General features: G+C 45.8%; 1 protein-coding gene across 5 annotated transcripts in view; it reads right to left on the minus strand.

Annotated features, from left to right (window-relative positions):
- The window catches only part of LOC144124511 (GTPase-activating protein skywalker-like), a 162573-nt gene that overhangs the window by 45937 nt on the left and 93986 nt on the right, over nucleotides 1-22650 (minus strand). The gene's annotated exons all lie outside the window — the stretch shown is intronic.

Consider the following 22650-nt stretch of genomic DNA (forward strand, 5'->3'; position numbering starts at 1 on the left):
TAAGAAAAGCCGAAATACTGATAGGCATTGAATCGCTGTCGCAAATTTATAACGCGTCCCCGTCTGCCGAAGGGGAACGCTGTTGCGAATTCGTAACGCGTCTCCGCCTGCCGAAGGAGAACGCTATCGCGTGCAGGTTCGAACAAGACAACAAACAGATCAGACAAAACAAAACGAAGCCATATTTATAATATTATTAAAGGAAAAGAGCCAATACGAAATAAAAAGAAGAAAAACACACTCAACACGCATACGACACTACAGAATAAAGGAAAGAATTCACCAGGTACAGAGCATCCCAGGTGAAGCGGGGATGCTTTGCAGATAGGGCGGACGCATGTGGATGTAGTGCGACGCCACGACGCTGGCCTTGTGTCGCAGGAAGCAGGAAAAGTGTAGCCAGGTCCAGTCGACGGCGTCCCAAAATGCCGTAGGCTTAATGCAGGCTATCCAAGGGAGCCTCTTGGCAGCACGGACCCTCAATCCATCGGCTGCCACCTCCAAACTTGAAAGGAACGCAGGAGGCTTGCGTCGGTGATCCAAGGGAGGCCCACGGCAGCACAGACCCAACGTCCGACGGCTGCCACCTCCACGCTTGAAAGGAACGCAGGAGGCTTGCGTCGGTGATTCAAGGGAGGTCGCCGGCAGCACAGACTCAGTGTCCGACGGCTGTCACCTCCACGCTTGAATGACACGATCTCCGATGCGCTGTCTCCCTTCACACGTCAGCTATCCGCTCCTCGTGCTCGCCACGCTCTTCGTCGTCGTCGCCTTGCAGACACCATTCGCATGCGCACACGCGCAACGCTGGGCTGGCACGTGCAGCGCTCCGCTATAGACGCACCACCATCGACGCACCGCACTAAAAAAAATCCTCTGAGTGTTGTGCACTTCACATAAGCCCCCCCCCCCCCCCCCCCCCGCCCCCCCCCCCCCTCCGCCTTTTCGGAAAAGTTTTTTCGTGGAAAAAACTGCCGTCGGTGCACACAACACAAATGTTCGCATGGGAAGCAGACAAGTTAAATGCCATTGACTTCGCAGCAGCAGTGATAGCCTGAAAGACACATCTAATGAGCTCCCCTGTTTTCGTCTGCAGGATCGCCCTTGCCGAGCTGCACGAACCGCCCGATATACGCCTACAAAGCAGCACGTGCACTTACACACGATCATCGACCGTATCGGAGACAACTGGCACCAGGAAGCGTAATTCGTCAGCGGTGCTCGTGATCGTCAGCATCGGTTTCGGTAACCCCTGCTAAGCTGCACGGACAGTCCGACATCCACCTGCACGACATCATCGGAGGCAACCGGCACCAGGAGGTGTTATTCGTCAGTGGCGCTCGCCATTGTTAGCATTGGATACGGTGGGAAGCCAAAGACTACATAAGGAGCATTCGCCGGCCGGCCTGGTCACTTGGCAGCAGCAGCAACAGCCTGAAAGACATCTAACAAGCTCCCCTGCTTTCTTCTGCAGGTTAGTACTGGTGCACGTTATTTTTTTGTTTGTTTGTTTGTCACTGCTGCTGCCAGGTTGACGTGCACTACTTGTGTATGGTAGAATGGCTAAGGACATCGCGAAATTGAAAGAGGAATTCTGTAATGAGATCCTGAGATTCAGGAGGAATTACAGAAAGAACTGACGACGCCACTTGAAACTAGCGAACGCGGCCTGCGGAATGAAATCAAGGAGGTAAAAAAGGAACAAGCGGAGCTGACCAGCAGCATTGAGTATACACAAAATGACTTTCAGGAATTGCAGAAAAAGCTGGAGCTTGAAGTAGTGAAAAACTCGAAGCTAATGAGCGAAAATCAGGAGCTCAGTTCCCGATGTGCTGCCTTGGAAAAAAAATCTCGAGACCTTGAGATACGACTAGTGCAAACTGAACAATACTCTCGAAACATGAACATTGAAATCAAGGGCGTCCCAGAAAAAGAGGATGAAAATATCGATTTGATCCTGTCAGCACTTGGGGATGCAGTTAAGGAACCTATAACTAGCTTGGATGTTGAAGCCGCGCCCCGTGTTCCCACTCCCAGCTCTGGCAAATCTAACATCGTGGTCAGATTCAAGTCCAAAGCAAAACGTGATGTCATGCTGCAAAAAGCGAAAAAAATGCGACTGACTGTTGAGGACGTGGGACATGAAGGCACGGATTCAATATATGTAAATGAGCACCTAACACCAGAAAATAGAAAACTGCTTGGAGCCGCATGTGCAAAGAAAAAGGAGATGGCGTGGAAACACGTGTGGACGAGAAATGGTGCTATCTACGCATGCCAGACCGATGAATCCAGAGTGATCTGGCTATATCTACAGGATGATTTGTCAAAAATGACGTAGTGAATGCCATCGATCATCACACCCACTTTTACCGATTCTTTCGCTTGTATGGAAGAGACGCCACTTCTCACACCATGTGAATTTAACTACTATCTAAGATAAAACGACCGCGGTAAATGCTTACAAGTCTTACATTTGAACATGCAGTCTGCTCTAAATAAGGCAGATGAACTAACTAATCTTTTGACAAGTCTTGCGTGTTCATTTGACATAATCATGCTCTCTGAAACATGGTATCGTTTTGATACCGGTGTTATTCGGATTCCCGGATACGGTACATTATTTCTTAATCGCAGCTCGAAACGTGGTGGGGGCGTTGCCCTTCTAGCAAAGGAAAACTACTTGTGCCTGGTCTTATCAAACCACTGCGCGAACGACAAGAATATCGAGATGCTTACAGTCCAATCTGACCGACAAATCTTTACCGTTGTCTATCGCCGACCACAAGGCAATTTATACGAATTCTTTCGCATTTTTGATAGGAAAATAACATTTTTTTCTAATCATTACCTATCCTGTATAGGAGGCAATTTTAATATAGACATGAGCACTAATAATTCTGTACAACAAGAATTCATGACCATAATGCAAGCCGCAGGCTTCCAAAATGTCATTAATAGACCTACATGCATAACTCTTAAATCTTCTTCCACTATCGACCTTTTCATTATGAATTATAGTGTACCTTATACTGCGGGACGTCTTTCAGCAGAAATTGGTGACCACCTCCCTATTTTCTTGCGCATTCAGAAACCACCTCTTCCAACAAATACCTCAAATTATAGCCGGCCGTTCATTTCACAAAAGAACCTTGAAATGTTTAGAAGTCGCATACAACTAGTGGATTGGGGCCCTGTCTTGGCTAGCGCTGACTCTGATACCGCTATATTTTCTTGAGGCTTATTTTACCCGTGTATCAAGAATGTTTTCCCGTTACTGAAGTAAAGATGCCAAAAAAGGCTCGCGGATGTCTGCATGACTTGTACGACTCGTGAAAAAGAAACACAGGATGTTCGCTAAATTCATTAGAACTAAGGATACCACACTTTTGGCTCAATTTAAAGCATTGTGGAATCGTTTGAACAATGAAATTAGGTCAGCTAGGACTACTTATTACAATACCCTATGTGATAGGGAACTCTCCAGTAATCCTAAAGAAAAATGGAAACGTCTTAATCTGCTGTTAAACAGAATTACTCGTCCAAACAAAATTACAACCCTGAAAGTTGAAGGTACTGAACTAAATGGATCGTGCTTGGCCAATGCTTTTAACGAATTTTTTACCTCAGTTGGGACTTGCTCTCACAACCCTGCCTGTTCGAGATTTTTGGGTAACAAAGTTTCACAATCCTTTTTTTTTAACCGACTAATGAAAATGAGGTGTACATTAATCTAAAAACCCTGAAGGACACGGCAAGCCTAGACTCTTGCAATATCCAAACCCGTCCAATAAAATATGTCTTACATCTTACGCATATATATAACATTGTACTTTCTACCGGCAGTTTACCTGCTGCCATGAAACTTGCTAAGGTGGCCGTAAATTTTAAGAAGGGAGACAGAAATAATGTAATTATAGGCCAATACCCGTTTTGCCTTTGTTCTCTAAGGGGCTTGAAAGTGTAATTCATTACCGTGTTCATAATTTCCTACAAAAACACTCTATTATAGATGACTGCCAGTACGGGTTCACCAAAAATAGATCAACAGAACAGGCATTACTTGATCAAAAGGAGTATATATTAAGCAATATTGAATCCCAGAAGCTTACATTAGGAATTTTTGTAGACTTTAGTAAGGCTTTTGATACGCTTAATCATAATACTCTGTTTGTAAATCTTGAACATTACGGTATACGCGGTCATGCCTTTAATCTTTTCAAATCATACATGTGCTCGCGATCACCATATGTTTCCATTAATAATTGCCATTCTACAAATTTCAAACGGTGTGTCCCAGGGCAGTATTCTAGGTCCTATACTTTTTAATATATATATAAACGACATAATCAACATAAGCAAAGAGATAAAATATATTATTTATGCTGACGACACCAGTTTATTCTGCTCCTCCTCAGATAAGAAACAATTGACAGACACCGCGAACACAGCACTGGATAACTTGAGGGAATGGTCTTCATTGAATTCATTATTAGTAAACCGAGAGAAAACGAAGGCAATAATATTTCATTCCAAGGGCAAGGTAATCGCGAATCCTCCAACAATACTTTCCAGCGGCACAGAACTACAGTACGTCGAGGCATTCACCTCTCTTGGCATAGATTTTATGCCCACAATGGCATGAAATACCCACATTAGCAAGATATGCATCACCCTGTCTAAATTCATAGGTATCATCGCTCGTAATACACATATTTTGCCCGTGAAAACGAAGCTCGACCTTTATTACGCTTTTTTTCTTTTTCTTATATAGGTTATTGTTACTTGGTATGGGGAAATACTACTGTTTCAAATATGCAAAAACATTTTATACTACAGAAAAAAATATTACGGATCATTACAAATGCTTTTTTTGATGACGCCCCGACTCGCCCCATAAGACAAAGGTATAAAATTATTCCGGTTAATAAGCTATTTGATTACAGGTTTGCCTGCTTTTATAAAAAAATCACGGCATGAAATGACCCTTTTTTGAGCCGCATTGTTCTTCTTGTACCATATACCACACCCTATGCAACTAGAGACCATGGAATGTTTGCAATACCCAGATGCAGAACAAACTGCGGTTGTACGATATTAAAATATATTCTTCCAAAATGTTTGAACACCCCTCTCTATAGCAATTTAACAAAAATGACTTCTTCTGCACTTAGGGAACTGCTCATTGACTAGGTTGTATTTTGTTACTGTGTTGAAATGTTTTTCACCTGTCATTTCTCTTTTTTTTTTTTCTTCTTTCTCTAACAATGTATAATGACTCTCCTGTGTAACTGTCTCTGCTAATGCTGCCGACTTCTATGGGCGACGAAGCTTGTCGAGCGGTCATTTCGAACAGCTTTTTTTTCGTCACCCACGGTTTTTGTACGACAAAAGCTGAAATAAACTTTACATGACTTGACAAACAAAAAAAAAGTCACCGAAGGCATTTTACACAGTGATACGTGGAGGCACCTAGAGACGCGCACAGAGGAAACATGGGTACTGTGACACGGGGTCAAACATTATACATCTGGCAAAAGTGAAACAAACAGCTTACAAATCATCGGACACAGCCTTTGCACACAACGAAGAGAAATAAAAACAACTCGCAAACACTCCTAGACTACATTTGCACAGGTAACCATTGCAAACACACCAGATAGTAGCGCTGCATATTGGGCACCACCCTTTGGCAATTTATGAACGACTCGTGCAATCAGCGCCAACGTTTTCCAAGACTGAGTCACATTCTTCGGTTACGACAAAAGATGACGCCTGTATGGTCTCTTGGGACGCACGCTCTTCATATCTTTTGAGCATATTGATATAAAAGAGGGTCTTAGAATTGCCGAAGTTGATCCAATAATCCACGTCGTTCTTTTTGCCAGAAACCACAAATGGACCTTTCCACTGCATCAGGAGTTTATTGTGGCTACTCGGCAAAAGAATGAGGGCTCGTTCTCCAACCCTTAAATGCCACTTCTTGCTGTTCCTATCATATCTCCCCTGAGACTGATGGACACGCAAAAAATTTTGATGTGCCGCTCGCACAGTTTGCTCGAGACGTTCTCTTAGATCGAGAACGTAACCATATGTCGTCTTCGTGTCTTCTCCCAGCTCTTCCCTGGTCAAGAGCTCTCTGAGGACTGCGAGCGGCCCTCGCACATGTCGTCCAAATATCAACTCAAACGGAGAGAACCCCAGACTTGCCTGCTGCACCTCTCTGTATGCGAACAAAAGCGGAGCGATATAATGATCCCATGTTTTGGCCGGCTTTTGACAAAGCTTCCGCAGCACCTGCTCGAGTGTGCTGTTAAATTTCTCTACCATTCCGTTGCACATTGGATGGTAAGGAGTCGTGCTGAGATATTTCACCGCCAAGAGATCGTTCAGCTCTCTCATCATTTCAGAAATGAAACAAGAGCCCTGGTCACGAAGGATCTCTCTCGGAAAACCTATTCATGAAAACATCTCCACCAACCTTTCCGCCACGATTGCTGAATCTATCATAGGCAGAGCCATGGCTTCGGGATACCACGCGGCAAAATCGACGAGAGTGAGAACATATCTATTCCCTTTCACCGATGTGGACGACAGGGGACCGACAAACTCAACAGCGACCTGATCAAATGGAGAGTCAATAAGAGGCACGCGTCCCAACGGAGCTTTCCCTACTTTGCCTTTCGGGCACGTTCATTGGCAGGTGTCGCACGACCTGACATACCTCTTAATCTCCTCCTGCACTCCTCGCCAGTAGAATCCTTCTAGAACTTGATCTGTAGTCTTCTTGATGCCCTGATGCCTTGCCAACGGGCTATCATGGGCAAGTCTTAACACCTATGATCTGCAAGACTTTGGAAGTACTACCTCTCGAACCTCTCTGCCAGAGGCGAGATCATAGAAGTGGTACAGCAAACCCTTTTCGACAGAATACGAATGAGAAGTGCCATGCTTGCCATGGAACACCTTTCCTACTTTCACCACACACGACTTCAATGACCCATCCTCTCTTTGCGCTTTTTATAACACTTCCTTGGTGAACCGCATGGGACCAACGCTTAAATCAGAATTTTGCCTACTTTGTACAGAAACTTTCTTTCCACCCAGCAACACTTATGGGCCCTCGCCTTCGCCATCTTCACTCGCAACCTTGTCATAGCCTATGCAAGGACATAATTTAGCAGCACCCTCCGATTTCTTCCAAATAATGTCTGGATTTGAGGGCTCATGGGCCTCCGGTATAGTATTTCCAATTATGAAATCGTACAATGGTGTCTCTATTCACTTCACCAGGGCCGTGCCAGTGAAATAAGGGGAAGCGATATAGACTTCTGCCTCGGGAACTTCCAGACTATTGTCATGAACAAGCAACGCCGTAGATCTCGAGCCGGTGAGAGCTGAGTCAGGAACTAGGGCTCTCTGCACAACCACCGTATTGCTCCCCGTGTCCCGTAAAACAGGTAAGGGTAGGCCTTGGAGTCTCTTTTTAGGACAGGCATGTGTTGTGCGTCTGCAGGGTTTTTCCGGACAAGTCCGATCACCACTTTATCCTCAGCTGGTTCAAGCCTACCTGCTGTTGTGGACACCACTTCAGGTGCAACACACTCTGGCTGAACACAACAGTACGATTGCTTCTGCTTTTCGTGCTTTCTTGAGCAGGAACTTACATCATGCCCTGTTTTTTGACAATAAATGCAATAAAGCTGTTTTGGCGTAGAGCGACAGTCCGCAGCCTTATGTCCAGGTTGGTTACGGATGAGGCACCTTCCTGACTGTCTACTTGATGGTACATCCTTCTCTCTCGGAATGCCCACCTCGAATGATTTTTTGAACGAAGACAAATTTCTTTGCCTCTGGGCCTCTAGAAACCTGTCTGCTGCCTCGGCCATTTTGTCTAGCGTCTTGCACTCTCTTTCTCGAAGGAAAATCGCCAGACTACTATGACATTTCCTCATGAACTGTTCGGCCACCACCAAGTCACGTAAATCATTGTACGTTGTGGCCGTTCCCGACATCTCGACCCATCGATCGAAAAGACAGAGCAAGCGTGCTACGTATTCCTTGCGTTTCTTTATCTAGCGGCTTACTTTCACGAAACCTTTCGCGATAACCCTCTGATGTGAACCGAAAATGTTGGACCAGGGCTAGTTTCGCCTTATCCTAATCCATTGAATCTGTGGGAGACAATCGACCGAACACACGGAGAGCCTCCCCAGTCAAAGACATACTGAGTGCTGTAGCCCATTTTTCCTTGGGCCAGCTATGCCCTTTTGTGATACGCTCAAAACGTTTGAGGTATGCATCTAAGTCATCTTTGCGATCGTCGAAAGGCGGGATCAACTTGTGTGGGCTAACCGCTGCTAAGGACCCGAACGCGGGTTCTCGATTACCCTCACCAGCTTCTGCGAGGCTTAATTGGAGCTGTAATCTACGCTCTTCAGCTTTTGTTAGCTATTTTGCATGCTCGCATTCGTCTTGTGCCAGCGACTTTGCATGCTCGCGTTCAGCTTCTGCTTTACGCTCTTCAGCCTCTGCTAGTGATTTTCCATGCTCGCGTTGAGCCCGACGTTCGGCTGCACATGCTACACGTTCCTTCTCTTGCTCGGCAGACACTCACAGGGGCAGCTCGGCGTCTTTCAACCCCATGCGTTCACCCAACTCGACCAAATCCTTTAGCGTTGCCATCGTTTCTTTTTTATGGACCCATGAAAGAAAAAACTAACACAGTGTTGGCCTGTCGCACAGACGCCAACTGTCGTGAATTCATAACGCGTCCCAAACTGCCGAAAGGGAACGCTGTTGCAAATTCTTAACGCGTCCCTGCCTGCCGAAGGGGAACGCTATCGCGTGCAGGTTCAAACAGATCAGACAAAACAAAACAAAGCTGTATTTATAATTTAAAGGAAAAGAGCCAATACGAAACCAAAACAAGAAAAACACACACTCAACACACATACAAAACTACAAAATAAAGGACACAGTTCACCAGGTACTGCCTTGCACCCGGGATGCCTTGCAGACAAGGCGGACGACGCAGGTGGATGTAGTGCGACGTCGTTGTGTGGAAGGCAGCGACGGAAGGGAGCCAGGTTATAGTAGGAGTGGAGAGGAACACAGGAAAACACTGGTGGATTCCTGTCAGCAGCCCCGGGAACTTGGCAGCAACAGGAAATGCGTAGCCAGGTAACGGCGTCCCAAAACGCCGTAGGCATAATGCAGGCTATCCAAGGGAGCCTCTCGGCAGCACGGACCCTCAATCCATCGACTGCCACCTCCAAATTTGAAAGGAACGCAGGAGGCTTGCGTCGGTGATCCAAGGGAGGCCCACGGCAGCACGGACCCAACGTCCGAAGGCTGCCACCTCCACGCTTGAAAGGAGCGCAGGAGGCTTGCGTCAGTGATTCAAGGAAGGTCCCCGGCAGCACAGACCCAACGTCCGACGGCAGCCACCTCCACGCTTGAATGACACGATCTCCGCTGTGCTGTCTCCCTTCACACCTCGGTTTTCGGACATGTCAGCGTCCGCTCCTCGTGCTCGCCACGCTCTTCGTAGCCGTCGCCTCGCATACACCATTCGCACGCGCACATGTGCAACGCTGAGCTGGCACGTGCTGCGCTCCACTATTGACGCACCACCATCGACAGAACGCACTCAAAAAATCTTCTGTGTTGTGTACCTCACAATTGCCCATCATCCTCCTGCAAAAATTTTTGACCTGGCTTAAGTAACACCAGAGATATCAGCGATTAAAAGCAACCTTTTTTTTTCTCAGCTTATACACTGGAGTAAGCCAGAAAAAACGTAAAAGCACTAGAGCCCCGTGCTCCGCCCACAAAAGTCACCTGGCCAACGGAGCTCAGCTCTTTACTTTTTTTTGCCGCTCGCTCCGCCGCTCACACTATGGGGAGAATGAAAGGGAGCAAGGTCTCCAGCCATCCTAAAGCTGCTTCCTTCACCTCCTTGGTCTGCGAACACTGTTGCGGTTTTCGCGAGCCAATGAGCCTCTCACTGCTGATGTCACATGTGCCTTATGAAGTTGAAAGGAGAATATCTTTGAGAGATAGCCACCGGACGTTGCAGTGAGGAGTCGGAAAGGAAGTTCTATAAGTATTTGTACATTACCAGCTCACTTTTTGGGGTCTTTTACGTGGCACGAACGCTTAATAGCCTTTACTCTACATAATGCATGGATTTCACAGCCACCCTGAAAACCACTGCATGGACCTTTTTAACAAGGAAATGGGAGTAGACAGCCTTAACCAGTTGTATGAGCCCAGTTAAGGGATAATGAGGAAATGGTTCACAGATTAGGGGTGCCATACAAGAAGAAAATTAGGTTACCAACTTACACACTATGCAAACAAGTTCTTTTGAGAGACTCTCAGGACTATACGAGATGGCTTGGACTGAATGTCCGATTTGCAAGCTAGATAAGAGTGTATGGTGAAAGCCAGAAACAGAGAACCATGACACTGGCAATCTATGATGAAATTTAATTAGTAGTACTACAAAAACAGAAATTAAAATAAAGAAAAGGAGGGGTGTCTAAACAGTGTCATCTCCACACATGTAAAAAGCATAATTTCTTCTATTTTTTTTAAGCAATGTTCGCTTATATGTATGACTAGGGCTCAAAAGAAATTCTTTGCTTAAATGAGCGAGCACAGATGAATTGCAAGACATAACGAATCTGGGTGACCCCACAGGTTAATTTCACTTTTGTGAGTGAGCCACAAAAGTGCTCACAAGATTGGAAAAAGTGTTCAAGAAAAGGTCACTAAGATTACAAAAAAATGACAATCTGTGCTCACTGCTTTCTGTTGCAGAAAAATAACTATGCAGAATAAGCTTGGGTCCAAAGCAGGGCTGGGCACGGTACTTCAAAAAGTATCTTCGATACCGATATCCAATACTTTAAAAAATTGTATTTCTCATACTAATTCAAAGTACAGAACCGAAACTGATTTACAATACATATACTCAATACTGTATCATCAATACTTCAGCACAAACTAATGGGCGAGTTGGTATGACATAATAGGGCTAAAACAGTGCACTTGCACAAGAACGAGGGAAGATAAGTCGAGACAGAGTGCTGACTTAGAACTGAAGAGTTTATTCAGAGTGCCACCGTTTTAAAAAAACCTAGACAATAACAGGGCTAAAAACAAGGCATGACATTATAATACAGTCGAGCCCACTTATAAAGAACCTGACGATAAATCGGATGGCGTTCGCTGCATCAGGAGTTCATAGTAAATGGACTTCCCATACTACAGTCAAGAAGCCTAAGTCTAAAAAAAAAAAAGAGAAATTTGTTTCTGCTTTGCCATTGCCTAAATACATATTTTGAAACTAGTGCCGACTGCGTTCGTAATAACCGAGTGTTCGCTATATCTGTGGCCGTTATAAGTGGGTTCGACCAACGTTTATAAATTTACTTCAGTTTCGAAACTCCTCGGTACGCCCATGGGGACGAGCCGAACCGCCGCTGTTCCTGCCACCACATCACTGCATACGACGGTTGAGCTGTTGGAGCAAGTGTCGTCTGCTAGCAACCAACGTTCTTGTGCAGGGGTTCTGAGTTTGCTTGCAGAATGTTTATTTTGCGACCCTCTTCCACAAGTGAGCATTATTTTCATCGGACAAGGTTGTTTTATCGCATAAATAAGCAGTTGGGTCAAGTTAGCATGATTTTTTTGCTAACAATGCATACTTACCGCATCAGCTCTCGCTGTTCCACAGCAAAGACATGCGCGTGCTGCGTTCACCCTGCTAACATTAGCAAGAAATGTGCTCATAAACTTGCGTGCGAAGACACGAATTTAGAAGTGTTGCGGAATAATTTGAAAGGCACTTGCTCGTCATGTGATGCGTCAGGCCACAGTAGTCCCGTGCACACGTGCCCCGGCGACGTTAAACTCTTTTAAGTGAGCTCAGCGGCCTGGTTGTCTGCTTTATGTTGTTGCTCATGATTCAACATTCCTGAAAGTACTGGTTCATAATATGCTCATCACTGTAGCATTGGCATGGTGACTTTGAAGGCATGGTGACTTTGAAACGATCACCTCCATAAGCAGCCTACAAAAATATTTTTTTTAACCCTTTATAAGGCACAAGCTGTGTACATGTCCCCCAAGCACTTTCTCAACTTTCTTCATAGTGTTTCTTCATCCCTGTTTTCCACAGAGCTCTCTCTGTTTTTTTTAACCTTTTTCTTAACCGATAATTGCTGATTTGCCCCCTTACTGCTGCCCGGATATTTGCTTGCCAATTTTCTAGTTCGCCTTCTCCATTTCGTGACAATATTTTTTATATACAGGTATCTGAAAACTTTCCTAGCCCACTGCTTTTCCTCCATCTTTCCCAATCGTTCCTCAAATGCTATCTTACTGCTAGCCTCTCTGCTCTCGAAAGACGCCCATCCCATATCACCCTGTACCCCCTGATTTGGTGTATTGCCATGTGCTCCCAAAGCTAACCTCCCTACTCCCCATTGTTTAATTTCTAGCCTTGCTTGAACATCTGGCCTCATACACAGGACCACATTACCGAAGGTCAGGCTAAGGACCATCACCCTTTCCAGATCCCTCTTACCACTTCATACCTATAGTAATTCCACAGTGCCTATTTTTCATGACAGCTGCATTCCTGCTAGCTTTGTTCATTACATATTTTTCATGCTCTGTCAGATACTCAGCACTGTTACTTATACACACCCCAATATACTTCTACTCATCCACTACCTCTAGCGTGAACTCCTGTATTCTATGCTCACCGCCCTCATCATTAAATAGCATGACTGCAGATTTTTCCTTACTAAACTTGAAACCTAATCTATCTCCCTCTGTACCACATATGTCTATCAACTTCTGTAACTCTTCCTTGTTGTCAGCCATTAGCACTATATCATCCGCGTAAATTAGTCCTGGTAATGAATGTTTAATCCATTCTCCTTGCTTGAAAAAAGAAAGGTTGAAGCCTAGTCTGCTGCTCTCTAGTTTGGTCTCTAATCCTTGCAGGTACAACATGAACAACAAAGGAGACAGAGGACATCCTTGCCTAAGCCCCCGCTGTATCTGTACAGGCCCCGATCCATTTTTTTCTCCCATATTATAAGCACTCTGTTACCTTTATATATATCTTTTAAAAGATTAATTACTCCATCTTCCACATTCAATGTCCCCAGTATGTCCCACAAATACTCTTGAATAACGTTGTCATAGGCTCCCCTAATATCCAGAAATGCTAGCCATAGGAGCCTGTGTTCCTTTTCAGCAATATCTATACACTGCGTCAATGAAAATAGATTGTCCTCCAACCTCCTTTGTTTCCGGAACCCATTTTGTAATTCCCCTAGCACCCCCTCGTTCTCCACCCAAACCTGCAATCTATCCTTTATAATCTGCATCACCACCCTGTAAACCATAGATGTCACTGTTATGCGACGTAGCTTTGTCCCCCTTTCCCTTATATATCATGTTCATTCTACTTAATCGCCATTCATCGGGAACTTTCCCATCCACTATCATTTTATTCGCTACCTGTATTAATGTTTGCTTGGATTTTGGTCCTAGCTTCTTTATCAACATAATTGGAATACCATCTGGTCGTGTTGATGTGCCACTAGGAACCTTCTTCTCTGCCCTTTCCCATTCTCTTTGCTCAAGTGAAGCTATTGCTGTAACCGGTCTACCCTCCTTCGATAAATTATGTACATTCCTTGCTTTAAATTTTTCTGTCATCCTGGTTCCAATGTGTTTTATTGCTTCATCCCCTTCTAGTCTAATACCAATAAACATTCGCTCTAGCCTAGCCTTATTACTCATTGCATTTAGATGCTTCCAGAATTTTTGAGCTCCTTTTCTATCCTTTTTATTTACTTTTGACATCCATTCTTCTAATTTCCTCATTAATCAAATAGGATGCTTCCCTTCTACATTTCATGAAGGTATCCCATTTTCTGTCTACTTCAAATTCTGGTTCCCCCCTCTTCTTGGAATATCTGTGTTCCCTGGACGCTTCCCGACGTTTCTCTATCGCCTTCTTGACCTCCTCATCCCATCAACTCTTGGGTTTGCGTCTTTTCCCTTTTAGCTTTACTCGCACCTTAGCTAGCTCTAGCCCCAGTAATCGAGTTAATTTGGCATAAGTCCATTCTGTTTCATTATCCTCAAAAATTACTTTCTCAATTTGTTGGGCTGCTGCTTCCAATTGCTTTTCTGAGTAAAAATTCCCCCATGATTGTTCATCTTGCTTCAGTCCTACATTGCTTTTTCTTCTGAAGCTCAACTTAATACGCTTGTGGTCACTACCTAGACTTCTGGAACCATGTTCATCTATGCTCATTACCCCTAATCTATTATACATCCTCTGTGACATTAGTGCATAATCTATCGTCGAGTGCAGACTCCCTGCCTCCCATGTTATGAGCCCTTCACACTTCTCAGTACTGTTGAATACAACTAAATCATGCCTGTCACACATGTCCTGCAGCATGCTTCCTGTCGAATCCGTGTACCCATCCAGGTCTTCTATGTGTGCGTTCATGTTGCCCAATATATTTATCTCGCCCTGTCCTCCTAGATAGATAGATAATTGAGGCCTTCCCCTTTGTAACGGGCGAGCACCACTAGGTTGGGCACCCGGACCAAAAACAAAAACAAAGAAACGAGAAGATGAAAGCGCACAAGGAGAGAAAGAAAAATGAAACGCACAAGAAAAGAAAAAGCACAAAAAACACGTAAAGGCTAAAGTCAGGAGGTGGGGTTCGCTCATCGACCTCGTTCACGTCAGACTCTGCGGATTCGCACGGTTAGGCACAGTGCTCCACCAAAGAGTTAGTCGATGCTTGGTTCGCAGCACCCCCTCGCTCTTGTCCTTGGAGCTGTCTCCTTCGTCATCTATTGCAGGACCGTGAAACCCGAGCACCTGTGGGAATGTGGTGCCCTCTGTTGGCATCGGATGGAGTCTTTGGCACAACATCACCAGGCGCTCGATGGTCTCCTCCGCGTCGCCACACGCTCGGCATATTGCTGCCTGTGCTTCTGGTGTTGCATCGAAGCGACGGCGGTACACCAGTGTTCGCAGCGCTCCGGCACGGGCCTCAAACAGCAATGCGCTACCCAGGCCGTTGTCAGAAACCTTTTCGGGTCCGATGCTGTTCTTGCACTCGCGGTACACAGCCAGTGTCTGTTTTTACGCGAGCGCCAGCAGGCATTGGTGATTCTCTTTTTCCTGGACCCGTCTCCTTGCCTCCTGTTTCCATGCCGTTTCCATGTTTCGGCACTTATGGGTGTCTGGAAAAGGTCATACTTGCCTTCTATCCTGTGGAGGCGCTTCACCCATGTAGTGTGTAGGCATGTCGCAGCGAGGTATTCAAAGACCCGCCTTGCCCATCGGTTGCGGCTCATGAACTGGAGTCGACCGCGGTACTCCAGCTTGCTGCATGCCTCCCCTGCCTCAAAACTAGACCATCCTAGGTCGCCTTGAATGGCTGCATTGGCCACCCGTCCATGACATCCGACTGCAGTGCGGCCGACCTCTGTTTGTCTGCACTCTAACCAATTCCTGGTGGCTGATGGGAGGCAGACCACCGCGTTGGCGAATGTGAGTCTTGGTACGTGCGCGAGCTTCCAGAGGTCGCGGACCATGATGTACTGATGGCACCCCCACAGGCACCGACGTCGGAGGATGCATTGCGCTCGGAGTGCAGATTGACGGACCTTGGCCTCGTGCAGCCTGAACATGTCAGTCTCAGCACACAAATTTATGCCCAGGTATGTATACGATATGTCGACTGTTAGGGGCTCTTCACTCAACGTAGGCGATAGCTGATCAGTCGCCTCGCCTGCCAGCCGAACAACCCTGCATATTCGCTGGTTGAACTTGAGGCCAAGGCTTTGCAGCTCCGTGGCAGAAATGTCTAGCATTTTTTGTACATCCTCTGTGTTTTCTCCCATAATTACCAAGTCATCAGCAAAGGCAATACCCGGCAGTCGACTGGAGTTGTCAATTCCTCTGGTGCTGTACTTAAGGCCGAATCCCAGGTGTGCCTGCAGGCGTGCCTTTGAGTGCGGGTGCTCATCAATCTTTTAGCGCCGCCTAGCGGCCAGTCTGCGCAAAATCGAGGCGATCTCGGGGCCCATTGAAACCGAAGAGACGCTTCAGGCAGGTTCTTCAGGAGGCATTGGCTAGCGCCATCTAGAAAAGTCAGTATTGCAGCCGCTACTAGCCGTGCCAGTAGTCAACCGTACACAAGACCATTTTGACCTGTGTCGTGTCGGCCGTATCGGTGTGCGGCGTGGTGTTACCGCGATGGCACCTAGCAGATGTACTACAAAAGTTGTGATAGCCACAGAGGCACCATCGAACCTTCAAGCCGGGCGGGACTTTGGCATCGACGAGAGAAAACGTCCGTCGTTGGAGGGGACAACCAGCTTTTTGCGTGCGCTGCAACGAGGATGGCATTTAGCGGACCAAAGAAAGGCCGTCGCCATGAAATGCAGACAGTTTTGGCCGACTTTGTTCAGACGCAGAGAGCAGCTTCCCTTCCAGTGACAACAGAAGTGCTCCAAGCGAAAGCTAGGGAACTTTCGAGGGAGCGAGGCCTAACGCCAAAGGATATCAAAGCCAGCCGGGGCTGGCTTCAGGAAGTCATGAAGCGCTTCAGCTTCAGCCTCCGACGTCGCACTTCAATCACCCAGAAGCTGCCAAGCGATTTTGAAGAAAAGCTGATAGCTTTTCAGCGCTACGTGCTGCGGAAGAGAGAAGCGGCAGGCTACAACCTTGGGCAAATCGGCAACGCAGACTAGACGGCTCTGTATTTTGATCTGCCAGTGGCGTACACCATGAATGAAAAGGGTGCCAAGGAGGTGAAGTTGTGCTCTGCGGGCTACGAGAAGCAGCGCGCAACTGTGATGCTGTGCTGCACAGCTGATGGACATAAACTCCCTCCTTATATGATTTTCAAAAGGAAGACACTGCCTGCTCGAGAAACTCCCAAGAAATGTCATTGTGCGGGCAAATGAGAACGGGTGGATGGCGAGTGTGATGGTGGAAGATTGGGTTAAGATTGTGTGGCGACGGCGTTCAGGGGCTCGTTTGACAAAGAACTCGCTTGTTGTCGTCAACTCTTACCGTGGGCACTTGACCGACAACGTGAAGGCTGCGCTCGCCCAAGCGAACACGGACCTCGCTGCTATAGCGGGAGGCATGATGGGCCAGTTGCAGCCACTTGATGTCTGCATCAACAAACCTTTCAAGGATCGTCTGCGGAAATATTACACGGACTGGTTGACTGACGAAGACCACATGCTAACGACAACGGGCCGCATCACACGTGCATCGCTATCGCAGCTGATGGGCTGGGTAGCTGCAGCGTGGGACGACATCCCAGGTACTTTGATCGTGCACGCCTTTAAAAAGTGCAGCATATCTAATGCGCTTGATGGTGCCGAAGATAGTGCAGTTTGAAGGTGACAGTGACAAGGAACACAGCGACGACGACGCTGAACGAGCTCTGCACGTTCAGATTCAAAAAAATGCTGTTTGAATTTTGTGAATGCTGTCCTCGGTTTTTTTGTTCGGCCTACATTCGAGGTAATATATATTTTTTTGTTGGCTTCGGACTTTAAGGGGTCAGCCTGGATTAGAGTAGATACGGTATATAGATGCTGCATTTACAGCACGGTATTAAGTAACAATTTGCCCACAGCGCCAGTCTGTAAGCAATCCGCGATGCAGCCGTATACTATATGTGAACCGTATGAAGAGGCCTCTGTACTGGAAAAGATGAGCACGTTGCCATGTTATAATACGAGGATGCCTTTTTTCAATAAATAAGAGAAGCATAGCCATATCGACTCAGAGGATCCTGGAGGCATAGTTTAGAAACTCATGTCACTAGCACCTCTAGAGCTTGTTGTGGCATTTGCTCCTCCAAACGGAAGGAATGACGCTGCCAGTGCTGATGCCACCAATGACCCCTGTGTGGAAGAGTGCGTGGCCTCTACAGTTCTGAAAAAGTCAACAAATGTGTTGTAAGCTCCTGAACATGATGGCGAAAGTCTCCCATTTCTGTTGGCAACCACTGCAGCTTGAAACAGGGACGAAGGGGTGCTGTTTCTACCACAGTGGTGAGCCTGTCTCCTCGTCCCTTCTGCCACTGCGTGTACAGAAGCGCAGCATATACGTCGTCTATCTGCCAAACAACGATGTAGGAAGAAAGCAGACTGAAATCAAATGTCAATGGAATTGATCCAGAGTCTGCCTAATTCTACAACGTTCCTTTCTTTCAGCGTGCTACAGCCTTAACAAGCACCGCCAGCCCAAAGCCTGACTCACAGGAGCCTCAAAATCTGCAGCACATGATTTCTTCAGTACTGAGTATCGTTAAAACACACGGTAAATCAAAAATGTATTTTTGGTCCTATGATAAATTCATTTTTGGCATGCGATATAATGAAATGTACCGAAACATAGTACTGAAGATACATGTATCTTTGATGCTGCCCGTGCCTAGTGCAAAGTCAACAAATGGGGAGCAAACAAGAAATAGTAATTAAGAATAATAATGCCGCCATCAAGTACAAGGAACTTCGCAAAACAGCAAATGCAGAGAAGATAAAGATGACAGTTACACAGGTGAACAAGTTTGTGGAATGTGAAGATAACGGTGCATTCAAATTTCAACATGAGCCAAAAAACACACGGGGAGAAGTCCAATTACAAGGACAAGAGAACACAACCACCTTGTTACAGAGCGCAGGCAAGTTGGTGTAGCATTCCACTGGATGCTACTGCAGTCCTACCTCCCATAGCACAGCTGTGCTGGCTAAGTCAGGAGCGAGGGAGAAGTAGATCAGTATCAAAGCCTTCTTCATGCACACAAGTGCAGGTGATGTTGGCAAGCCTTTAATTGTGTTGTGCCATGAAGCTTTTGAATAAGCAGCTTAGGAAAACGTCTGATGTCATGAACTCAGACAAAAATTATTGTGGGACCATAAAAAGAACGAAAAATAGTGTCCCTGCCCGTGCCAATAAGTGTAACAAGCTTAAATGAACTCGGAGAGTGAAACTCCAAAGAACCAGTTTGTCTGTGTCTTAGTTCCTTGCAAGTTCATCTTTATGATTTGTTAGGTAGAGAGACGGCAGGTAGATGGTTTCTTAGTACCCACAAAGTGAACAAGGGAGGGGAAAGCCTCAGACTGCTTGACATTGTTTCAACAAGAGGACTTGTCATTTTGCAAAGCATTCATTATCGGCGGAGGGGTTATCATGCAACCTGTCACAGCTCAACACACACCCTTTCAAGCCCACACCCCGGGATTCCCTTCTGCTAAGCTGGCCCATTTCCTTTCACAGCTTTGCAGGCCAACCGGTCAATCCTCTTTAGCAGCCATCATGCCTGGACAAGTTTCACGCTCCCCATCCGTACACCTTTCCTACTTCGCACCCCTCCCCCTCGGAGCGAAGGCCCTATTTAAACCGTGCCAATAGTGAACACTTTGCCCAGACAAAGACAAGTCCCCTTGTCGCAACGTTGGCAAGCACCCTGAGGCCTTGTTCACTTTGTCAGTGTGATTTCTTAGTGTTCTGGTAGCACAAGGTGTGCCCAAGCAGAAGCTACGCAGCTGCCTCCTCCCACCCTTCAAATGTGCAGTTACCTTTCTTCTTCTTCCTCCCTGAGCAGCAGAGCAGAGCAGAGAAAACACGAACACATTTTAAGGGTTGTGCCACACATGAAGTCATTAAAAATGCAATCACAACAAAAAGCACTGCTTCGATCATCTACCAGCTAGAAAACTATGCCACAGCAGACAATAAGATGCAAGCACAACTGCTCTCCATTGTTTTTCTTTTCTAAAGGCTAAATTTTTTGCAAAGCTTACCACCATGCTGCCTTGCCATCTGTGTTAACTTTGCCAAGAATTGCCACATTCACCCAAATGTAACACGAGGGTTGACTTTGCGAGCGTGTAAAGAAAAAACATGAACGTGACATGAGAAATGAGGCCACAGTACACGGAAGGCTGGGTAGAAGAAAAACGGCTTTCACGCACCCCTTCTGTTTCAAAATAACAGTACGAAAGATACAACTCACAAAAAGAAAAGCACAAAGTCCTGCACTGCCATCGCCGTGTTGATCGTGTGCTTTAGAAGCCTTGTCATAAAAATGAAACATCTCCCATTCACTCAACTGTGCAGCAAGTCATGCCTCCTGAATGCTGATGGCTGCTCTCGGCAACATCTAAAAGAGCCATTCCGAGATATTCCGACTGCTCCACGCGTAACACTATAAGTCTTACGCGTAGAGCAGTCGGAATATTGCATGGCAGCACGCAAGTTTGACGATGCCAAAAAATGTGTCAGACACTGAGAAAAGCAGCGAGAGTGCCTTTCTGAGTGCCTAGCAATGCCGTGCACGGAATGCCAAGCGTCCTATGCACTGCCGTTAGCTGGTACTGGCATTAGTGTATGCCACTGGCGACGCTGCGGAAGTTGAGGGTGTGTGCCGAACTTCAATAGAATGAAACGAAGGCCTTTACGTCTCGCATGTTCTATTGCATTTCCTTGGGATGATACGTTGCATTTGCGCTTGGTGTAAAGGTGCACTGTCTCCGCCAGCGAGTTTCTCACTGCTGTGCCACAGCTCCGATATGTGGTGCATCGTGCTGGCCACCTTAATTGAATACTGGTGGCTCAGAGCTCCTGTTGGTCAACCAATATGGCATTCTAACCTTTTTCCTTTGTTACTTTTCTGTTTCCTGAAGTTGAGGCCCGACTTGCATGACAAAACCAATATGTGAGTTAATATGGTATAGTGTGCCTTTACTCCAAATAATTTTAGATTGTGATGAGCATAATCTTAGATTATCATGTGTATTTATTATATATGTATTTGATTATGATGCACATAATATTGAGCTATAATACAAAGAGTGAATTTTCACCTCCATTTTCAGTAAAAAAAGATGCGTTACATTGGAATAACTACAGTAACTATGGCGTTAAAAAATACTGAGTTGTAATTCCACATCAAAGTAATCAAAACATGTCTTCCGGCATTTCAAAGAACAAGTGCTTTACCAGGGCAGTCAAAAGCGTGGCTATGCTTAGGTAGTTTCCTTGTTCCTTGAAATGGTCATCCTTGCACCCTTAAATTGAAACCATTATTACCTTTCTTTTCAGACAAAGAAGTGAAAATAAGTTCTATTTGGAAAGAATAAAAAGGAGAGTCTGCAACTATTTCAGCAAAGGCTCCATTGCGTTTCACTGTTTTCCTGCCAGGTAACCATTTCAAGAAAGAAGGAAACAGCATAACTGCACTTGTGAATATACTGAAAAAGTGCTCATTCTTTGCAGTACTTGGAGATCTCTAAGGCCCCTGATGTAGCACCACATCTTGCTTACACTAAACACTGTATTTCTGTTTGGCAAAACAAACACTGCCAGTGAAGTACATGGATAAACTCTTGTGAGCCAATGTTGCAAGAAAAGAAAAGGGCGAGCGGTCAAGTAGTCCAACTGCAGGACATGATCCACTACATCTCCCAAGAGAAGTTAGGGCTGCAAGCTTGAGTAGCCTTGCTCACTATACTCCGCGACAAATTCTTCTGACAATGAAGTGGAAGGTGTGGAGCAGAAACTCACTCTCTCTTCCTACACAGCAAGATATATACCCCACTCACAGCTATTAATTATCTACTAAAACATAGTATAATTGTTAACATTCATTATTTAAAGCAGATTTTTCACACAACTCGCAACTTTCCACATTAGAACGTCAACGAAAAACAGTTTTCTTGATTACAACATATTTGCTAGGCATATTCAGTTAAAGAAGTTTCCACAGACGGTGCCAGCTGCCGCAGTGTTGTTGTGAAGGTACCGCAGAGAGAGCAATGCGCCGTCGTGTGGCCAAACTATTTGGCGGAATGACACGGTTACAGACACTCCATCCCTTCAGCCTTCCCTTCATTGCCAGGAAAAGCTGCCACCGAGTATGGAGTTTTGCTCACCACAGTATGGAGCGTGAACACACAAACTTATTTCATTGCAGACAGAAGTGCTGTGTCCTGTCCCCACCATCTGTGCACTGTCTCCCAAATACAGCACTAACGTCTACGATCGAAGTACATGTTGTTCCACATCACAAGGAAAACCAAAAATGCAAGAAACTATACAGCAGCAGTGATGCAGTCTTAGAAGGGAGGCAAAGGAATACATAATAAAAAAACTAACACAATCACGGTAGCCATTTCTTAAAAAAAAAATCCAGTACTCCCACATAAAGAAGCCACAGTGCCCAAAACAGGATGAGACTGAAAGACAAATGCAAGTGGAATCATGCATTTGTTCCCAAACGGCCATGCAGTTTTGCATGCTGCTTGCCATGTCTGGGCATCATGCGACTGCTGGCCCAAACTGCCGCACACACAAAATGACAGCATGTGTGTGATGATTAATTCACGAATCTGAAAAAGAAACTGTTTACATTGCAAAATGTGGACTTTCAAACAGAAAACGATATCATTAGCAGCACTCCAGACGACGAGAGATGAGAAGAAACACAAAATAACACTGTTGTGCCCCACTTCTGGTGCTCAATTACAAGCACTGCTACACATTACACTAATACTGATGCC

The sequence above is a fragment of the Amblyomma americanum genome, chromosome 3 (genome assembly GCF_052857255.1).
Source record: "Amblyomma americanum isolate KBUSLIRL-KWMA chromosome 3, ASM5285725v1, whole genome shotgun sequence".
Lineage (NCBI taxonomy): Eukaryota > Metazoa > Arthropoda > Arachnida > Ixodida > Ixodidae > Amblyomma > Amblyomma americanum.